This window comes from Thunnus thynnus, chromosome 20 (assembly GCF_963924715.1).
Source record: "Thunnus thynnus chromosome 20, fThuThy2.1, whole genome shotgun sequence".
Taxonomy (NCBI): Eukaryota; Metazoa; Chordata; class Actinopteri; order Scombriformes; family Scombridae; genus Thunnus; species Thunnus thynnus.
Genome location: NC_089536.1, coordinates 1,038,461 through 1,055,726, shown reverse-complemented (window position 1 = coordinate 1,055,726; position 17,266 = coordinate 1,038,461). Strand labels below are relative to the sequence as shown.

The 17,266-nt window shown below is 39.9% G+C and overlaps 1 long non-coding RNA gene across 1 annotated transcript; it reads left to right on the top strand.

The window, feature by feature from the left end:
* Window positions 1-2,458: 2,458 nt before the first annotated feature.
* On the top strand, window positions 2,459-9,313 carry LOC137172746 (uncharacterized). The gene is made up of 4 exons (XR_010925034.1): window positions 2,459-2,564; window positions 2,817-3,061; window positions 8,808-8,896; window positions 9,207-9,313. It is a non-coding gene; the product is annotated as an uncharacterized lncRNA (long non-coding RNA).
* Window positions 9,314-17,266: the final 7,953 nt, after the last annotated feature.

The window sequence follows — 17,266 nt, the reverse complement described above, 5'->3', positions numbered from 1 at the left end:
GAAAACTTAGATAAAACATGTTTTGAAACTTTTGTAAGTGTTCAGGAGTTGTTTGTTAATCTAAGAGTCTCCAGTTACGATTCTTTTGGGAAACACTTCTTAAGCTTAAGAGGGTTCATGAGATGGATTTTACATTATCTTAGTCTGAAGAGGTTTTTGGGAAAGAGGCCCTGGTGTGTCTGTAGCCTCCACAGGATGTCAGTGCAGATAGAGGCAGGTAGAGGGGGGGCGGGTGGGATGATACAGGAAGGGAGTATAAAAGTAATGAAACATCCAACACAACCTATCAGCAAACATATACACTGCGCTTCCTTCTGGTTTCAGTGAGGTTTCTGTCTCCGACGACAAACTGATGTTTATTTCTTTGTTCTTCAGGCTCGGACATCCTGCGTGGACGGCAGCCAGGTGGTCCAACCTCCATTCACTCCTCAGATACGGGATGTGGTGAGGGAGAGAGAGAGAGAGAGAGAATGAATCAGCATCCCCATGGTAACTTCTTGTTGCCATGGTTATACCACATCCAGCTCTCCAGAAACAAAAAGCCAAGTGAGAGCTCAGTGTGTGTTTGTGTGTTTGTGTGTGTTTCTCATTTGAGTCTGTGCGGCCAATCAGTGCTGTTCTTTTCTCAGAGGGAGGAAGTGACATCAGCGCTACCTTATCAGCAGAAAACAGAGACGCTGGCAGCTCTGTTTGTAAACAAATAAACAAAGCAAACAAACAAACATCTGTCTGTCTGTCTGTCTGTTAGTCACTTAGGAAAAACACGCCTGCTAAAAAACAAAGTCAAACTAATTTTATTTCTGCAACTCAAAAGTCACAAATTTCTCCCCACATGCCAGATATCTTTCTGGTTTCACACTCAGAAAACATATCTTGACTAAAAGTAGCTCTGCAGTGCTCCAATTAGGAGAAACTCCTAAAAGCAATGTTTGTGTAAGTCCTAACTTTAGGACTAAGTATTCAGATCCTTTACTGCAGTAAAAGCACCATTACAACAATGTGAAAATACTCCATTACAAGTAAAAGTCCTGCATGAAAATCCCTACTGCAGTAAAAGTACATAAGTATTATGAGCTTGATGTAGTTAAAGTATTGCAGTAAAAGTACATAAGTATTATGAGCTTGATGTAGTTAAAGTATTGCAGTAAAAGTAGTGGTTTGGTCCCTCTGACTGATATATTATTATATATGACATCATTAGATTATTAATAGTGAAGCATCAGTGTTAGAGCAGCATGTTACTGTTGTAGCTGCTGGAGGTGGAGCTAGTTTACACTACTTTATATACAGTTTAGTCCAGTGGTTCCCAAACTAGAGGTCGGGCCCCTCCAAAGGGTCAGCAGATAAATCTGAGGGGTGGTGAGATGATTAATGGGAGAGGAAAGAAGAAAAAACAAAGTTCTGATACACAAATCTGTTTTCAGTTTTTGTTCTCACACTCTTAACTTCTGTCTGGAATTTCAACATCATAGTACTTCACAATCCTCAGAAGCTGGTCTTTCGTGCACTGTTTTAGCATAAACTATGAAGGATCCTGAATGAAATTCTCTGCAACGGTAGCCGTCCTCACAACCAACCAGCCAAACAATTCTCTACAAACCTTGAATGGGACACATGGGAAAACCAAAGCTGGTGTAACAGCTGAGCAGGAGACTCACCCCTATACCACTGCCAACCACAACTGTTGAAGCTAAATAACTAATCCCTATTCTTCGTGCAGTTAGTGTTGGGGGTAATTACTCAACCAGTGGTGTAAAAATAACAACCAGGAAGCTGGCAACCCTCTCACAGCCACAGAGATGCTCACGAGCTAAGAGCTCTACCCCCCCTCACTGCCGCCTAAATTAGACACCATAAGTCCCAAAGGGAAACCTGCAGCCAAGCCTAACAGGGGAAAAAGGCACTCTTGCACAAATGGACACCAAAATATCCCAGGTAGGGCCCACCAAAAAGCCAAAGTCAAGTACACAACTAGCAAAACAAAAGGGGACCAAGTATCAAACTCTCCTACAACCTACCCTTAAGGGAAGTAACTGGCTCTAAAACAACCTGACATTTCCTTTCCCAAAACAGCCTTACTGACAGCTATGTCCAAAAACAATGAACCTGTCTACACTCCTTTAAGTCAAACCAAAGCAGTAGCCGCTGCCCGCCACAGGAGGTAGCAACACACCAACTTAATCCAGGCCAATTTACCAGAAAGGGCTGAAACATGCTCAAGCTAATTAACTCGTAACACCGATCCCAGACAAGCCCTCACTTGTCATAAACCAGCTCAATGCATGTGACAAAGACGGGAAGACAAGTCAGGTTAAAGTGCCAATTGAATATTTCATTAGAAATAAACCAACATAAGTACTGACAAAAAAGCATGGGGTGTGAAGGTTAATTGCATCAGAGAGAGACAATGAAACTAGGCTGGTAGTTATAGCCTTGGTGGAGGCCTACAGGTGTCACCACTTAACCTTAACGACCCTCCCTGACTGCAAACTCCTGCAGGAAGAGGCCAGTTGAACCACTGCAAGCAGAAAGGATAGATCGTAACACAAATGTTCATCTGAAAAGTAACTAAAGCTGTCAAATAAATGTAGTGGAGTAGAAAGTATAAAGTAGTAGTGGAAATGTTCAAGTAAATTACAAATACCTCAAAATTGTACTTAAATTGAATACTTGAGTAAATGTACATGGACTGTCATATTTTTGGTTTATAAGTGTTATATTTTGCTGCTTTCGGTTTGAATATTTTAATGTTTGTGTTTTTAATTGCTTTCCTTTTTTTGCAGTGACTAGGTTTTTATTGCTTGCTTTAATTGCAGTTTACATAAATTATTTGCATGCGGCTGTAATTGGACATCAGGCACTTGATGAATTAATCACTGTGACTCGATGGGCCAATGCCGTGGCTGTGAGAGAGGATCCAGTGTCCAGTCAGCGGAAGATATACAGTACCTGTCGGTGAAGGAAGGAGCAGAGGGAGGCTGAGGAGAAGACACAGCCATTCAAAAGAGAAGGACCCAGAGAACCCACCCTCTGTGTGACTCTATGTTTGTCTGCTGTACAGGTGAGTGGAGGCTAAAGCTGCATCTACTGCAACATATTACTGACCGTGTTGTTATGGTTCTTTTCCCCGAGGTGTCTTCTGTGGGTCCATGTTGGTGAGGGGATGAGGAGGCAGCCACAAGCCAGCAACACTGACATATTCGAAGGAACCAGTTTCTGTGAATGTCCTTTTTTTAATGGACTCAGCTACTGAGACATTTAACCATTTTAGTTTGTTTTTAAGCATTTTTTATTTATTGGTAATGTACTGTATTTATTCTCGTTATTTTTGTATTCTAAATTTAAGTTTTCTATTTTGGAATACATTTTTAAGCTGCAATAAAAATCCCAAAAGAGCAACTTTCAAACAACGTATATTTGCTCCCTTCTCGTCTGGGTCAACATGCTAAAACATCACTTAGAGTCCACAGATTTCTTTCTTTTGTCATATTTACTTTCCTTTGTCATTCAGACCCCCTTGATCTACGTTTTTCTTCTTTTCCACAAAGAAATGAATTGTTCTTAACAGATGACGTACAGAAGGGTTGATATTAAAGTAAAAAAATAAAAGACATAAAACAACTTAAAGTTACTGTCACTCAGTGGTCAAAAAACCGTGTGGCTACAAACCAACTGTCTTCTTCTGTTTTGCATTGTGGTGGCCGGTCGGCATCCATAAATGTTGCATTACCACCATCTACTGGAATGTAACAGCTTCACAATACAAACTATTTACAGTGTCCACCTAAAGTGATCCCATTTATGACATTTTCCATTCTATAACCCAGACTCAATTGCCTGAGTTGATGCAAATCCTCCCTGCAGTGTAACATCAAGATCTCCAGACATGTCTACAATGTTCAAGTATCTCCTGGTGGTGTCCAGCACCATCTTAATCCTTTCTGACTTCCCCTGTATTTCAGCAGTGCATTTTATGACCATGGCAGTGTTGGGTCTCACTGGCCAACCGCATGTTTCAAGAGTCCTCAGGAAACTCAATCTCTCCAGAGTCTGTGGATGTTTGCACCTAAGTGTGAAACTCCACCCGTGGATCCAGATTTACAAAACTAGATTTCCCCCTCTTCTCACTCTTTCCCCTCAGGGCTGCTGCTGGAGCAGCTCTGCTGCTCAGCTGTCTGCTCTCTGGTGTGGCCTGCTCACAGCAGACACACAAATAACTCTTTTCTTTATGGCAGAAGACGCAAGAGCCTGCCTAAGACTCAGAAACTAAGTTTTCTAGTGCCAGCAGCTACCACACATGTCTGCTGACTGTGTTACCAAGCACAGGAGCCACAAGACAGAGTTAGCTTGCCGCTAACTCTGTAAGGACTGCACAAAGGAGTGACCTGGGCCCTCTGACCTGCATGACTGGAGCACCATCTATCCAGCAAAGCCTGCATCCTTCAGCTTTGGAGCCAAACTCTTCTCAGCCTGTCTCATCCACGGATTCAACAGCTAAGAAGCAGAACACCACAAAGCATCTCTTTCTCCATGGACTTGGTAACAACTGGGCATAGTCTAGCAACATATAGTGAAGCATAGTACGGCTAAGCAAGAATGTTTAACTTAATCAATGTACTGTACATGTATTGGTTTGGCTAAGGTTATTCATTGAACTATTGTTGTGATGTCCTTGTTGTTGATGGTCAGGTTATTACATAGCCACTCTGCTAAGTTAATGTTAGCATATTTAACCTGTTACATCCAGTAACTAGGCCTTGCATGCAACTAACCTCTTCCTGACCTTGCAACTTTAGCCTACACCAATTGGCCTTAAAGACAGAACCACACAGTCAAGAGGTTAACCTAGCTCTGTACACTTTGCTTGTGGCAGCATATGTGGTCTCATGAAACCATGTGGTCTGGCCTTTTGTCTGTGTAGTTCTCTTTGTCAGCCCTATTGTCTATTGCATGCCATGTGCTCTGTCACCATGGCTATACATGCTGTCTGTTTAATGTTGCACAAGAATGGGTTTTGCCAACCTCTGCTCTGCAAAGAACTCCAAAAGCCTTCAACCTTAACTAGCTATTGATATGGTGATTTAGTTTATAGTTATTAGTTAATTATTAATCAAAGTTCCAAACTGATAAATTAGTACACTTTGAGACTGAATTGGCTATCTATTTCCCTGACTCCAGGGTGGTGCCCCATCATTATTAAATCTTATTAATATTTTTTATTGATTTTAATAATTAATAATTATCTTTGATAATCATTAATTATTGCTGATAGCCAAAGTTGTAGCCAAAGTCCAACAAAATGGTGCCCTGTGTGAGGCAGAGTATTGTTGGCAATTATTCATAATTGTTCAATTTTAATTTCAGCATAATTTTGGACGTTTTGGATTTCAAACTTTTAGACAATCCAAAAGCCTTTATATTCAACACAACTAGTCTGCCACAAGAGTAGATATCTAGCTGTACTTACAAACAGTGCGGTGTGGTGAGATTTGATTTTTTAAAATCAAATTTAGCTAAAGCAATTGGTAACCCAAATATTGAGTTATTGATAACTAACGTTGTAGGTGTTTACAGTGTTCCTCATAGTGTTACACTAAGAGCTTACTGGTGCTGCTAGCCACTGAAGTTGTGCCTACTCTGTAGGAAGTGTAAGAATCTCAGTTAAGCATTTGAATACCACATATTCAATGCAATCTAGTCAAGCTATCAGAATTGGCTGTTAATTCAACTGCTCCCCTTTTTAATTAAAACACAGTGTACCACCAGCCCTGTGACACATTGAGAGCTTGTACCTGGCTGTTACTGCCATTCCAACCCGAGTAAGAAATAGAGCCTGTGAGATAGAGCCACAGCCCTGTGAAACTTAGAGGTTATGCTCTAGCTGTTACTGCCATGCATTCTAGGCTGAATCAACTTTAAGAAACAATCCTCTGACTGTTACTGCCCTGCATCTCAGTTAGTGCATGTTAAAATCTGTTGTGCCCACTAGAGCCACTAGACAATGCCGTAGCTACCCCTCCTCCACAGGAATCTAATCCCCATAGTGTAGGCCACCCTATTGTTTGGTTAGGCTAGTGTACTGCCCAAACTACACTACAAAGTATCAGCCACACAACACCATAGCCAACCACATTGTTTTGTTGTACTAGTCAACTGTTTAATCTAACCCTCCGTTCCAGAGACAACAATGGAGAACCCCTGTGTAGAGCAGTTTATTTCTTCCATGGCACAGAACCTAGAACCTGGCTACACAGAATATATCAGCAGGTTGAATTTCAGTGAGTGCAGGAAAAAGATGGACTCGCTACTCAAGGACAGGTATGCTGCACAGACCGCATCCAAAGACCCATTGTTATGCTTGCTTCTGAACTTTCACAGGCAAACCAGCCTCACCTGTCAGAGCAAAGCAGCCCTAGAAAAGAGATAGATTTCCTTAGAGTGCAAAATGCTTTCCTCTTCCATGAGGTTCAGACGGCCAATAAGAAAGCCATGTGCTATTTAGAAAACCTGCACTCAGCAGAGTTAGATTTCTGCTCACACAAGGAGGAAGGAGGTCAGAATGTCCTGCCCCACCACAGTCAGTCAGCCAATGTGATTTTGGTTACCCCGATTCACACTTCTCCTTTAATGAAAGATCAACTCCCTCTCCATTTAGAAGATGGGAACAATTCCCAACTTACCCTAAGTTCTTGGGAATAAAGTCAGTTTCTCAACCTCCACTGAGAGACAGAGCTAACAGCTACCTGACTTCCCATCTCTCTGAAACAGACACTGAGGAGACATGTAGTGTATCCTCTAGGAGATGCCCAGTGTTTTTTCTAAGCCACTGATACATGACATATTCATCTGTGCTCATCCTTCCTAAGGGGGGACTAGAACATTCCAGAACTGTTCAGCCTCTCCTCAGCACTACCAGGAAAGTGATAACAGTTGTTCAGCCCTCGCTCTTCAACCAGAGAGAACTGTATCACGTGATGCACAAGTCCATGGTAGTGCTAGTTTAGTCTAGTTTAGCAATGAAGGCCAAAAATCGTTTGCATGCAGATAATCTGATCAGCTCCGCTCCTTTCTTGCTCTGGTCCTTTTTGCACTGCCACCATCTTGTCATTTCTCTCCATTCTGTTAGCAGCTTCGGTGTACAACAATCACTTTCCTGTTCTCATCTTATTGACTTTCTCTTCCTTCATTCTTTTTGGACACTGTGCTGACCCTGTATAGTGATTTTACCTTGCAGTGCAGGAAGTCTGCTCACTCTTTCTCATCTTTACACACCTCCACATTGCAGCTGTCCTTCCTACACCTCCCACATCTTCTGACTCCCCTACATACTGCAGCAACATATCCATATTCTTGACAGCAGAAACATCTTACAGGAGCTGCCTCATATTGCCTCACCCTGTAACTCACTATAATCATATCACATAATGAAGGTACACTCTTTCCGGCAATTCCCCTTCAAAACTCAAACACAAAGAATTACTGTCCTCCTTCACCCCTTCTCTGATTCTAGTCATTCTTCTTGCCTCTTACACACCTGCAACATCCTGAAACACTCAGCCTCTACTGACAGTGGCCACTTACCACTCCCTTTATCTTTGCTTCTGATCCAAGTCGGAAGCTAGTCACATTTATAATCTTGCTATAATCTTCAAATGCATGAATCTTAAGGGTTCTATCTCTCTGACGCTTTCAGACACTATCTGTGATAACCATCCCACTTCCAGTTATCCTGACTGATCACACTACTCCAAGTTTTTCCATTATACACTTTCAGACCGCATGCAAGTCCTTGAAAATCCCGTCTGCTTGTGTCATGGCTGTCACCCCGACGAGATCCGTCTCCTCTTTGCTCGATTACTGATTGGAATTGCTTGAGTAACTTATTCTATTCTTCTTCTTTTTTATTTTATTTTCAATCCCTCATGTCTTCATTTTCATTTTCAATTTCACTGTACAACTCTTGCTCCGACACCATTTCCTCTCTACAGAACCTTGACTTAATGACAGCTCAACTCTTATTTACAGGCTGATACAGTTACTACAATTGCTGCCTCAATCAACTGATTGTTAAAGGAGACTGTCTACACTCCACGTTCCAACAACAATTCATTAACACAACTCCAACACTTTATAATGAGTCTATTCCCACTCCTCATATTTCATTATATTTATGCATAATTCATCAAAATACAAGTTATTAGCAAATTCATAATTTTGGCTCCAACGATCCTTTTAACAGTTCTTGGGTTTTGGTGATCTTTGGGAAGTGCTGCTTTTTTAATGTCAGAAATATTATTCAACGCAGGCTTAATGCTGAATCACCATCACTGGAGTTCCTGTAAGTGAGTAATATTAACATCTTTATATCATAATGGATATTGAGATTTATAATTAAGTAAAAAAATATATGCAGATACATCACAATTAACAACGTAAGACTTTAGTTAGCCAGAACATTCAAAGTTTTGTAGTCTTAAATGCCAATTATTTTTGTTTTATGTACATTACAAAGTTAATCAATAATTGTAAAAATGTTCAGGAATTATTATAAAATTGTAATCCTTCAGATTTCAATCCAGGTTGATTTGGCAACACCTGTGGTTACTGTGGTAACAGCAAGTGTGTTTAACACAACATTAAACACTGTTTGAGCAGCTGGTGTTTGTGTTTACAGATGTTTTAATAAAGAAGTCAGTTAGTCATAGTGGCAACATGGATGTGATGTCAGTAGTGTTGCTGAGGAGGTGGAGACATGCATCTAACAACTCACTGTGGCTTCTTCATCCATCACTCTCTGACATATTTAGGCGAGAGCCGGGACGAAAGTATCACGGACACGGACCTTTTCTGTTGTAACACAGAAGTCAGGGACATGTCGTTGTGAAGTCCATGTGAGGTACACCCCACTGTTGAGTCTGCATCGAAAAATCAGCCCGATCTCATCAGTTTTGTCAGAGTTACAGTAGAAAAACTTATTTTTCAAGTAAAAAATACATATTGGAAGTGTTTTCTGTTTATTTGTTAAATGTATATCATCTGTTAGAACTATCCATAAGTATCAGTGAAGGTTTAATTTATCATATGAGCCTACCTTTGGTGATAGTCAGGGTGAAGTTGACGGACACGGGGAAGGGACAAAAGTAACATGGGGTTACTTTTGTCCTGCTATTATTAAAGATTTATTTCTTTGTTCTTTATGTTTGCAGGAAATGCCCAGGGTTAGTGTGAGGAAGACCAACGAGTCCAGATGTGACCTGAAAACAAAACAACAAACACACAAAAAACAGTGAATAAATGTTTGTTCATCATCCATTGTTCAAGGCGACATTGTATTCTTTTTAATGTAGGCTGATGTTCTAAACAAGTGACTGAATTGATTACCTTGTGTGTACTGGGGGGAAAAAAACGTTTCTCTGGAATAACTTGGCTTGAGTGAAGCCTAGAATTGATTATTCGACTGTCCTGAAAAAGACAGGAACACGTATGATTTGGAGATGGAGTGCACATGATGGGTAAGGATTTGTGACAGTTTAAACATCTTAAATTCCAACCCAATGTCATTCATAAGAGAAAATGGTGATTATGCACTAAGATGAGTTTGACGCATTGGACCAGTTTCATACAATTGCAACATTTAACATGAATTGATTTGAGAGAAATATGGTAATTTGCTTGGAGGACTAACTACAGCATGAATGAGCGTTATATGCCAGAAATAATAAGTGCTTATTTGTTTTGTGGTCAATTTATCCAACCGTTACTTTTGTCCTGCATCTGTGTTTCTTTCATCCTGGCAGAAAGGGGCAAAAGTAACAATGCATAACACTAATTTCCAGCCTGATTGCATCCAACTCATTTAACCAAAATTTAAAAAAAGGTTGGTATTCAAATATGGTGACTCCGAATAAATGCATCTCTGTGCAGAGAGGGAGATACTAATTATATTTTCATCCCGGCGCTCCACTACAACTCATCCACTGACACAACATCAGCTAAATGACACATTTATGATTTATGAAGATTTAACCTCTGTGATTAACACAATATGTTTCCTGTTTTTAATATTAAGCTGCAGCAGGAAATGTTAGCATTTGCAGGAAGCTAATCCAGCTGTGATGCAGCTGTAGGAGAGTGAACAGTAAACAATGGTGCCGATATCAATCAGATCAAATTACAAACATTAACTCTGGATCACATGTTTACTGTCAATCCCTGAATGTGTGTGAAAGATTTCAAAAAACAGCAGAACAATAAAAACTATTAGAGATAATTACAGGATGTAAATACATTGAATGACTGTTAATGAAAAACTGCCGAGCATGAACGGAACCAAACACAGCTTCTGATTTATAATCATAATGAATTATAACATTAAATGTAGGGGTATGGGTGATTCTGATTAAGGCCTGAATAAACTGACCTTTTTTAAAGGATAACTGACTTTAACGGGAACCTTCCAGCTGTGAAAACAAACAGCCAAAAACTGTTAACAGGACAACCTGAAGTGACCTGTGTCACTGCTGTAGCCGTGGAAACGCTGGTGTCACTGCTAAAACATCCTGTAAACATTAAAAACTTTAAAAACTGTTCTCTGATTATCAAAGTATATGATTCAACAAAATAGAAGCATGTAAAATGAAGAGAAACTTAATAACTGAAGAAAGCTGAAATTAAAACACTTTGATCCTGCAGAGTTCAATACGCACACACACAAACATACACACAAACAGATATTTAGACATGTAGAATTGGTCTTATCAGTGTGAAGCAGCAGCTGCATCGCTGACATTTTGTGTTCTTTGATCCAGTGAATCATGTTTGCATACTTGGATTAAAGACTTCCTCTTGACTTTACGTTTATCCAAATGTAACAAGATAAACAGCAGGTGGCACTAATTCTCCAGTCGATGCCATTAAACTGTTGGAGAAGAAGACAACACAAGGAGATGACGTCATTAAAAGAGCAACAGTCAAAGCTCAGACGATGGAAAACCATGTGGAAAACATGATGGAAATATGACATTTCTGTTTGTTTCATGTATTTATGTGAGGAAGGTTACAGTCTCCTCATCACTCCACACAGATCTGATGTTTTCAGCTCTTCAGTGATGTTTAAGTCACATGATTCATGTACATCATTATCAGGGGTGGAAAGAGTGCTAGAATATTTTACTAAAGTAAAAGTACTATAAACTTGTGTGAAAATATAGTTAAATAAAAGTACAAGGTGTGTCAGTTAAAATTTAGAGTAAACATTACTGTATTACATTTTTCAAAAAGGGGGAATGGGTAAAGACAAAATGTGATATGATGGTGGTGCTGTTCTATGATATAATTAAATTAAAGAACATCTTATTACAATAAAACAAAGTGCATTAGCATCTCATCATATATGGAAAAACATCATAGTATGTATGAAATGCACCACCTAGTCACTACAGTTCACCAGAAAATGACCAACAATAAATGAAAAGGACAGTGGACACGGCGGTGGGGCAGCATGAAGCTACATGGAAGGGGACATATTCTGCTTTTTGTGGTTTTCTGTTATTTATACCCTGCTCTGATGTCGGATGTTAAACATGGTCAAAGTTCAGAAACTTGGGGTGAACGTATGTTATGCTGCCTGCAAGTCAAAAGTCAGGGCTTCAACTGCTCTGAATGTTTCGTTTGCAATGTTTCTTCTAGCTTGCTGACGAGCTTACGTCAGCTCATCCCATATGCTCATAAACCGGAGTCTGTTATGTAGCTTTAGTTGCTAAGGTTGTTGGTAAGGTGTTTCCATGTGTTGTTCTCATTGTCCACTCTCATATATCAGGTCAGATTCAGCTCCAACATGTACGGATTGATTTGAGAAGTTGACATTTGGAGTAAAGAAGGAGAAAAAGAAGTGAAATCCTGCTACTATAGTTTGTTTACGTAGCATGGTGCCTGCTCATCAGGAGGAATTTTTCTAATCATTCACACACATATTGCACAGCTTTCCAGAGCAATTTGGGGCTCAGTATCTTGCCCAAGGATATTTGGGCATGTGAACTGGAGGAGCCGAGAATCGAACCACCGATCTTCCAGTTAGTGGGTGACCCGCTCTTCCTCTTAAACCACAGCCGCCCTGTTCATTGTACAGGATGGAGTGGACGCAGCACTGATAGAAACGTTCAAGCAGGTTCAGGAGATGGCAATACAGGACCTCCGACTTGGTGCATTACAGGAAGATGGTCAGAGAGAACTGCACATGTTAGTTAGTCTCTACAACTAGGGATGGCTATGGTTAGGATTCATACATACAACTATTTATGGTTCAATTCATACCTTGTTTTTTGGTGTTGTTGTTTTTTGGGGATCTAGGGTTCATAATTTTGTATTTTATGCAGTATTAATGTGTGTGGATATGTTACTTCTAATATGTTGTATTACTTCTGCCATTCTGGCTACTAAATAATAAGATAATTTATGGGACTTATTTCAATACAGAGTAACAGTTACCAAAAATGTCAATTTATATTTGTGGAGAAAAAAAATACATTGGCGCAATGGGGCCCCCCTGTTCCACAGGAAGCTCCCAGTCCAGTGGCATATGGCCAGGTCAATGTTCATGTCCAAAAGTTTGGTAAAGACTGACTGGGTTGATAGAATTTAAGGCGGAACTGAAGTCTATGAACAGGATGCGTGTGTAGGTGTTTGGTGACTCCAGGCGTTGCAGGGCGGGGTGGAGTGCTATGCTTACTGCATCTTCAACAGACCGGTTGGCTTGCAAAGCAAACTGATGGGTCCATCAGTGGGGAGGTGCAGGATTTCAAGTATGACAGAATGATGCACTCAAATGCTTTCATGGCCACAGATGTTAGGGCAACCGATCTGAAGTCATTGAGGCAGGTTATCTTTGAGGACTTTGGCACAGGAGTAAGGGACTGTACATTTGTACTTTTTAATCTGTGTGTACACATACACACCTGTTGATTTTTACAGTACAACAAAAAATGTCCCTGCCAAAGTTGAAACCAGACCTACACCCTTTGGTTTACAAGATGTGTTTTCAAATGACTGACAGAATTTTATCTGTTGTACAGGTGATGTCACAGACACAAACACTTACATTATTAACTTTAAGGACATAATTAGTTAAAACACTTACTGTACTGTAATACAGGATGTTATGATGGACTCCATGATGGCTGAGTAGAAGAGAAAGAGAAGTTTATGATTCATCTGGTATTTTTTAAGCTGTTAAAGGAAGTAAAGTCGTTGTTGAACTTTTGCAATGATGTGCTCAGTGTTAGTTTTCCACTTCAAGAATCTGGTTTCTGGATTTTACAGGAAGCCAATGCTGGGGTCCATGTCCCCTATCCTGTGAGATGAGAAAGCACAAAAACTCTGGGGAAGGTCAAGTTAATAATATGCATTCTTGGTACATGAATGCATTCAAATGGAGAGGAGGGAAGTTCATCATGGGAAGTCCCCCGGCAGTCTAGGCCTATATAAGGCCTTTTAAGCCTACTCTTAAACATAGAGAGGGTGTGTGCACCCTAGACCGAATCTGGAAGATGGTTCCACAGGAGAGGAACCTGATAGCTGAAGGCTCTGCCTCCCATTCTACTTTTGGAGACTCTATGAACCACCAGTAAGCTGCATTCTGGGAGCGCAGTGTTCTAGTGGGATAATAGGGTACTATGAGCTCTTTAAGATATGACAATGCCTGACCATTAAGAGCTTTGTAGGTGAGGAGAGGGATTTTAAATTCTATTCTAGATTTTACAGGAAGCCAATACAGTGAAGCTAAATAAATAAAAATATGATCTCTTTTTCTAGTTTTTGTCAGTACAGGTGCAGCTGCATTCTGGACCAGCTGGAGAGTCTTTAGAGACTTGTTAGAGCAGCCTGATAATAAGGAATTACAATAATCCAGCCCAGAAGTAACAAATGCATGGACTATTTTTCCCCCAATCTTTTTGAAACAGGATGTGCCTGATTTTTGCAATATTACGTAAGTGAAAAAAGGCAGTCCTTGAGATTTGATTTATGTGGGAGTTAAAGGACATGTCCTGATCAAAGATAACTCCCAGATTCCTTACGGTGGAGCTGGAGGCCAGGGTAATGCCATCCAGAGTAGCTATATCATTAGATAATGTGTTTCTAAGGTGTTTAGGGCCAAGCACAATAACTTCAGTTTTATGTGAATTTAGTAGTAGAAAATTGCAGGTCATCCAGGTCTTTATGTCCTCAAGGCATGCTTGGAGTTTAGTTAACTGACTGGTTTCATCTGGATTCATTGAGAAATATAATTGCATGTCATCTGCATAGCAATGAAAATTGATGGAGTGTTACCTAATAATATTACGTAAAGGAAACATACACAAGGTGAATAGTATTGGTACAAACATAGAGCCTTGTGGAACTCCGTGTCTAACTTTTGCGTGCATGGAGGATTCATCATTAACATGTACAATCTGAAATCAATCTAATAAATAGAATTTAAACCAGCTTAATACCAATTAAATGTTCCAGTCTCTGCAAAAGGATTTGATGGTCAATTGTGTCGAATGCGGCACTAACATCTAACAAGACAAGTATAGAGACAAATCCTTTGTCCGATGCATTTTGGAGATCATTGTGACTTTCACCACAGCTGTGTCTGTGTTATGATGCCTCTAAATCCTGACTGAAAATCATCAAATAAACTATTGTTATGTAGAAAGTCACATAACTGATTAGAGACTGCTTTCTCAAGAATCTTAGAGAGAAAGGGAAGGTTAGATATAGGTCTATAATTGGCTAAAATGCCTGAATTGAGAGTAGACTTCTTAAGAAGAGGTTTAATTACAGCTACTTTAAAGGACTGTGGTACATAGCCTGTTACTAAAGACAGATTGATCATATGTAGTGAAGAAGTGCTCACTAAGGGTAAGACTTCCTTAAGCAGCCTAGTTGGGATGGGGTCTAATAGACAGGTTGATGGTTTAGATGAAAAAATCATTGAAGTTAGTTCAGAAAAGTTGACTGGAGAAGAAACAGTCCAAATATATGTCAGGATTTACAGCTGTTTCTAAGGTGCCTGTGTTTGGGGAGAGAACGGTGCCTGTTGAGGGCAGGAGGTGGTGAATTTTGTCTCTAATAGTTAGAATTTTATCATTAAAGAAGCTCATAAAGTTGTTACTACTGAGAGCTATAGGAATACATGGATCAATAGAGTTATGACTCTTTGTCAGCCAAAGTGCTGAAATGGAACCTGCTGTTTTTATTCTCTTCTATTAATGATGAGTATAAGCTCTGGTATTTCAGAGGGCCTTCCTATATGTTTTAAGACTATCTTGCCAGATTAAGAGAGATTCAGTTTGGGAGGGACTAAAATTAGTGTAAGAGTCCTCTGTAGTATTGAGACATGGCATTGAATTCAATACTGATGGAATTGTTTCCTTAAATTTAGCTACAGCACTATAAGATAGACATCTAGTAAAGACATTTTTGTCTTATGGCGTGTAGTTAAAAGTGCGTCTGATCTCCTGAGTCCTGACTGACAGAAAAAAACATACTGCAGGCGCAAAACCTACTTTCAGTTGAAATACATTAGTTTGAAAATCATGCTGACTGTTATGAAAAAAAGGAAAAACCGTGTCCACGTACACAAATAGAGAGATTAAGTTTCGTGACTATTTCACGAATTGCTGTGAGACTTGGTTGGGTGTACAGTGAGAATAACCAAAGGGAGAAAACACAGCCCTGAGGAGCTCCAGTGCTGAGGTTGAGAGGATGTGAGGTTAGGTTATTAACCTTTACCCTCTGTGGCCTGTTACACAGGAGGCTTTGAATCCAGTGGCATATGGCATCAATGTTCATGTCCAAAAGTTTGGTAAAGAGTTTGAGTAGGTTGATGGAATTGAAGGCGGAACTGAAGTCTATGAACAGGATGTGTGTGTAGGTGTTTGGGGACTCCAGGCGTTGCAGGGCGGGGTGGAGTGCTATGCTTACTGCATCTTCAACAGACCGGTTGGCTTGCAAAGCAAACTGATGGGTCCATCAGTGGGGAGGTGCAGGATCTCAAGTATGACAGAATGATGCGCTCAAATGCTTTCATGGCCACAGATGATGTTGTTTTCTTGTGTTTCTGTAGGAGACTCCCTGAGTTCTCCAGAAGTTCTCCTCCTTTGACAAAGACCAGAACTCCTCCACAAACATGAACTGTGCCAGACTCTACCTGGTGGCGTTCTGGTACAAGGACTGTCACTATGCAAACCCCAGCAAGGTTTATCACTGGGGGGCTGATGACACTATACATGGTGTAGGAGTGGTGTGGTCCCACTGGAAGGGCTTTAACTACTCCTTGAAGACCATCAGCATGGATCTCAGTACTTTCATGGCTACAGATGTTAGGGCAACTGGTCTGAAGTCATTGAGTGAGACTTTGGCACAGGAGTAAGGGACTTTACATTTGAACTTTTTAACTTGAGTGAACACATACACACCTGTTGATTTTGACAGTATGACAAAGTTGAAACCCGATCTACACCCTTTGAAGTACAAGATGTGTTTTCAAATGATTCTGACTGAATTTTTCTGAATTTTATCTGTTGTACAGGTGATGTCACAGAAATAAACACTTATATTATTTACTTTAATATTTAAGGAAATATGAAAAATGTTTATTGTTGAGGCTGCTTGGGGGGATTCCTTGAACATAAATCACTTCAGATTGTTCCTCAAACGTTACTTTATGTTGGAAGGATGTTTTCAGACAGAAGTAGTGTTACTAAAAAACATCTTGAACGATCAGAGACTTCATTATTAATACATTTGCTTCACATAATAATACCATTACTTTGAATATGAGAATTAGAATTTAGGTTTATTTCTAAATATGTTGTTGCCTGCTGATAAATGAGATGTTTGTGTATTTGTGTCTTTAAAGGTTTGATTTTGTTTTCGCTGTTTGTTTCCTGAATGTGTTTTTTAGTATTTGTTGATTTCTGTGGTTGTTGCAGTTTGTTTTTGTTTTGTTTTGTCTTTTAATTTATAAAAAAGAAACTGTGGATGTCTATTGTGGATCACAATGTACACATGTTGGGCCTTTAATAACCTGTGAGGTTCAGTTCTTCTGAGGTTAATGTTCAGCTCTTGTTCTTCTGTTGGCGCATGAACTGACTCTGCACTGACTAAACTGGCTAACTGTATATAAAGTAGTGTAAACTAGCTCCACCTCCAGCAGCTACAACAGTAACATGCTGCTCTAACACTGATGCTTCACTATTAATAATCTAATGATGTCATATAT